This window comes from Silene latifolia, chromosome 1, assembly GCF_048544455.1.
Source record: "Silene latifolia isolate original U9 population chromosome 1, ASM4854445v1, whole genome shotgun sequence".
Classification (NCBI taxonomy): domain Eukaryota; kingdom Viridiplantae; phylum Streptophyta; class Magnoliopsida; order Caryophyllales; family Caryophyllaceae; genus Silene; species Silene latifolia.
In genome coordinates this window covers 32489167-32494848 of record NC_133526.1, presented here as the reverse complement: position 1 = coordinate 32494848, position 5682 = coordinate 32489167, and positions in this window count along the sequence as shown.

Sequence of the window (5682 nt, the reverse complement as noted above, 5' to 3'; positions counted from 1 at the left end):
ATTGAAAAGATAGGAGATGATAGTAAATGCAAGGATTCATAGGCTTAGCATTTCATCAAATATAACATGTGCATGAGTTAAGATCAAAACAAGCAAGCAAATAAGATCATGAAAGCATATTAATTTAAGCATGAATCATTCCCCATGTTGGTTTCCCCTAATCACCCATTAAACCCTAGCTAAGAGACTACTCACTCATTATCATATTGATCATGCTAGAAAGGTTGTCAATCATACTAACATAATGAAACATGATGAATAAATGAAAGTAATTAGCAATAATTAAAAAGGGATTAAGAGATTATACCTACTAATGATTCCAATAATAAAGCAAAGAATAATAGAAGAACTTGATGATTGATGGAAGGTTGTCAATCTCCCAATAAACCCAATAATCTTCTAATTACCCAAAATAAATGAAGAACAAGAGAGAGAGTAAAGAACTAAAACTTGGATTAAAACTTGATTAATACTTGATTACAATATTGAAGAGAGATTTGATTGATATTAACTACTCTAATTATTGATAAGAAGAACATGCTCCTCTAATTAGACTAATGGGGTATTTATAGTGAAAATTAGGGAGGATGCATTAGGGTTAACTAAGGGCTAAACTAGTAATTACACTTTTTAAGTTGAGCAAGGAGACTCCGGTATTCTCCGAGAGAAGGGCTTCTCTTATCGTGGCTTGAAGAATGAAAACGTGCTGTACTGCAATCCGTGCGGATGGGAGTCGGGACGGCCGGATCTGGGCTGAGGAATCCGAGCGGATTCTTGGGCAAGACGCTCGGATTGGCGAGGGGGAATCCGAGCGGATTCCTTTGAGGGAGCTCGGATTGGGCTTGGGCGGACGGACGGATTGTGTACAATCCGTTCGGATTGTCTGGCAGCATCTTTTCTTCTTCTTTTCTTCCCTTTTCTTCATGAATTCCTTGGGGATTTCCTTGGGGACTCAAGGATCCTTTTCTCAACATTGCTCTTCTACTATGCTATGTACAAAGGCCTTCTAGTCTTGTCTCTCCTTGATGCTTGGTCATTGAATACGATCAATTTAGCCTCGTTTTGCCATGAAAATGCAAGATTCTTACTCCTTTCCTACCAAGGGATCAAAATCTCAAAGAATATGCAAAACAAAGAACTAAAGATAAGAAATGACCCAAATAGGCACTAAAAAGCATGGAAACAATGGTAATTCGGGGGCTAAATATGCGCCAATTATGGTCACATCAAGTAGGCACCTCGTGTGGGCTGCAGAGGGTCACCTGTCCTACAGGACGGTGAAGAGTTTGGTAAATAGGAATTCACTACTCACTACTCATCTCCTATTCGTCCTTTTCCATTCTTTTGTCCAAATTTCTTTCAAATTTCATTCAAAACTAAAGATAGCTTTGTTTCAAATCATAATAGGAGGCCGGGAACGTCAGGTCGTTCTCGGGTTACACGACAGCGATGGAGCACTACGAGCGGCTGTCGGCGGAGGAGAGGGCCATGATCGAGCGCGGAGCGTTCGGTCCTTTGGTACAGGTCTGGAGGGATATGGTGAAGAGTAATTTGCGGGCTAACCTTAGCCTGGTCCGTGCTTTCTTGGACCGATTCTGGGATACGACTTCCACGTTTCACCTACCTTTCGGTGAGGTGGGAGTCACTTTGGAGGATTACGGCATGATTTCTGGTCTGCCGTGCGGGACCGAGGAGGTGGTTTGGTCGGAGACTGCCATGAGGGTGGATTCGGCCGAGGCGAGGAGATTGATCGGCTGGAACTTGTCGCCGAAGGTGTTGCGATCTTGCGGGTTTGGTACCCAGTTCTTACGTTCGAGACTACTTTGCGGGGAAGACCCCGGCGCTGGTGACGATTGACGGGAGGGAGACGGCTCCTCCTACCTGTACAGCCGAGCAGAGGGCTCGTCTGTGGCTTTGGTGGTTCCTGTCTTCGATTTACCTCGGAGACAAGTGTGAGAGGCTGTCGACGAAGCTTCTTCCCTTTCTTTCTGACCTGAGTTCCCTAGGGCGCTGGGACTGGGTCACTGCTGGTTTTGCGGTCCTCATCCGCTTCATGAGGGCCATGGTTCGTCTGGAGTTGATGGAGAAGGGGACTTCTCCTGGTGCTGTCGGACCTGGACTACTGCTGGAGGTATGAACCTTCCTTTAGACTAAAGTAAATTCCTTTCTATATCAAATCGCGAAAGATCGTCATTGATTATTCTGCTTTATAGGCGTGGGTGTACTCTTACTTCCCGAGTCTCGCGCCCAAGAGGACGGAGCCGCTGGAGAGGGCCTATCCTGTGGTGAGGGATTGGGTGATGTGCCGGACGAAGAGCAAGCGTTCCTCTCACAATGTCTACCGGCGGGACGTGAACGCCCTTCAGCTGAGCAGCGTGAGTATCCCATTTGTATTCCTTTATACTTCTTATACTTTGCCTTTAATTGATCATAGAAATGATCTTTGCCTTATTTTGTCATAGTGGGTGCCCAGACCTTGGGCGGAGTACACTGGAGCGCCTCCTTTCGTGGCTGAGGTCCTTCGGCCTAGGAGCCCGAGCCGATTGCTGTTAAGGACGTCGATGGGTCCTGTGTGGTACTTGGGCGAGCGTTTGGCTCGTCAGTGCTTTCGGGATGCGTTGACGGTTCCCGTCGATCCTCCCAGGATGATGTTTAGGGAGCCTTCTGAGGCCGAGAAGGAGGCGGACTTGGCTGGTGCCAGTGGCGACGACCTTCTTCTGCTTGGCGAGGACTACTCGGCGTTCCTCTACGGGAGGTTGGCGTACTGGCCGGTAGTGGTGAGTATCTTTTACTTTTCTTGATTTGATTTCTGAGAATGATGAAAGATCATCGATTAATGAGAACCATTTGTCTTTGCAGGAGGTTGAGGCGGCGGGCATCGAGCCCCAAGAGTACCCTGAGACCCTTGAGTACACTGACGCGACCGGGAGGACGACGATCTCCGAGCTGCGTGACTTTGACGTAGCTGTGACGGATGCTGGCCTAGACGATTGGCAGCATCTGATTCGGAGGGTGAGCCTCTAGCTTGTATAAATTTCGTGTAGGAACACATTTGATTGAGCTTGTTCAATTTGCTGAGAATTTCTTTTTTTTTTTTGAAAATGCAGGTCGCGCCGTCTCGGTTCGTGGCATTATGGAGGGTGGCCAATCGGCTGCGAGCTACTACCGTCGAGGCACTCGTCGGTGGTCGAGGTCGTCAGGTATGAACCTTACTCCTATTTCCATTTTTTTTGATTTTTGATTTTCTGATTTTGCTTGAGACGATTGACATGAGCCAATTTATTGCTGTTTACAGGGCGACCGCGAGCTGGAGCGAGAGTTGACCCAGTCTCGGGAGGAGACAGCTCGCGTGTTGAGGGAGCTCGAGGTTCGGGATGCCGAGATCGCCGCTCTCTTGGCGAGGGTTGCAGAGTTGGAGGGCGCCCAACAGTAGTTTTGTGTAGTTTTGTAGAATTGTACATTTGGACATTTGATTTTGAACATTTTTGGACTTTGTTTGGGGCGCAAGCCCCCAGTTTGCTTGTACATTTGCTTTGTTTGACGTATATACGACGGCCTGAGTGCCTTTGCTGCTGAGTTGTGTTGCTTGTATCTGCAGGTTAGTTCCGAACAGGTTTGGTAGATAACGGTTTACGCCGTCATGCTGCCGAAATTCACATAGAAAAAGCACGCAAAGCATATATTTTTATATACATATGGCCTTAATTAGCGCAAAATGAGACTCAAAAGAACACAAAAATGCAAAAATTTTGCCGGAAATGACCGGACGGTAGGGAGGGTTACCCCCTAAAAAAAGGAAAAAGAGAAATCTATAAGTTTAGAAATGAAATTAAATAAAAGAAATCAATATATACAAGCTAAAATTAAAATGAAAATTATTTCTTTAAAAGGAAAATACGCAAGTGTGATATAATGGCAGAAATGTCGATGTCGCCTCGAAATGCGTGCCCGTGAAATTAGGAAACTTGAAACATGGCAATCTTCCTGTATTTACCAAAATAAAACCCTGTAGGAATAGGAAATCATTCGTCACAGAATTAGGAAAGATCCAACACGGAAATCACAGAAGTGAGACTGGGGAAGAGGCGCAGCATGAGCTGCGTCCCGTTGAAGAGGCGCAGCAGGTGCTGCGCCTATTCCCAAGCTGGTCCGTTCTGGCGGATTTTTGGAAACAGCAATTAGTATAAATAGAAGCGTCGATGGAGCTTGAATTCACATCAATCTTCCGTCTCTTCTTCGTCTATTCACATAAAACTCTCAAAATAAATCTTCAAAAGAAAAATTGTCATTATGAATACTTTGGAGATCCGCTTGAAGGAATGTACCAATGAATTTTCAAATATGGAGAAGCAGGACATGGGTGCTTATAACCTTGGGTCTTTGTTGAGTTTGAAACTCATCAAGGTTGTAAAACCGTTCTTGGATGCTTGCCTTGACTATTGGGACCCGAATTATCATGTTTTCGCGTTCCCAGGAGGTGACATTTGCCCATTTCTGAAGAAATTTTGCTATTGGTGGGTGGGACCCGAACATCTACCTGCCATTCCTTCCGCTTCACAAGGGTATAAGAGCAAGTTTAGAGACTTGCTTGGACTGACCAGACTTGAGGTGGATCGTCTAGTTACCCCGAAAGGCGTGAGAATGTTGGATTTTGTGGACCGATTCATCAACAGGGCCGACCCTAACTGTTTCTCATGTTGCTAGGAGGAGGGCATTTGGCTTTTGTTTGTTGCATGTGTATGTCTTCCAAGGACACATTGATGAAGACTTGAGGGGTGATCCCCGTCTTTTGGGCCTTATTGAGCAAATGGAGCTGCGCAGGAGCCCAGCTTGCTTATGCTTAGGAGAGATTATCCTGGGTTTGGATAATAGGAAATCCAACCGCGATTTGCCGTTCTTGGGGAGTCCCGTTATTTTGCAGGTAAAAGACACATTTCTTTTTTTTTTCGTTTTCGTTTTTTTTTTTTTTTTTTCGATGTCTAATACCTGCTTTTGGTAGGTTTGGCTTATGGAACGGCTCCGATTGATCGAGCCCCCAGTTCATGCACTTTCCTATCATGCTCGTTCAATTGCGATGAGGACGCGGTTGTACATGGTGGACTTTACCCGGGTCTGCGATTATTGGAAGAACAAGCTGAAGAATGATGATGGTCCGTTGATTAGGTGGGTTGTACCGTGGTGGCATCTCAAGTCTGTCACTGGAGTGTCTTCTTTGGATCCCACTAGGTCCGTGCGCATTCCTGGATTGGAGTTTATGGTGTGCATCTTCCCGGAAAGGCTGATGAGGCAAGTTGGGCTGAAGCAGACGATCCCGAGGCTTGACACCGTCCCGCAGACTGCTATGGCGCTTACTATCGAGAGCCGAAGAGAGTGGGCTATCAAATGGGCCCAAAGGAACATGTGGTTCTTGAATTTCTCCGCCAATGCTTTATGGGTGTCGGATTCTTATCTGAGGTGGAGAAAGGCTGCAACTCCGGAAGAGCGCGAGAAGTTGAGGAAACGCGAGCCTGTTGATTACAAGGTGCGCGAGGGAGAGAAAGAAAAGGAGAAGCATCTGACAGAGGGAGAAGAAGAAGCTGGGTTTCAAGTTGTTCATCCTTCAAAGAAATCAAATACTACTCCTGTCGTAGAGATGGTGATTGGCAAGAATGGAAAAGCTAGGCCTCGAGAAAGACCGTTGGT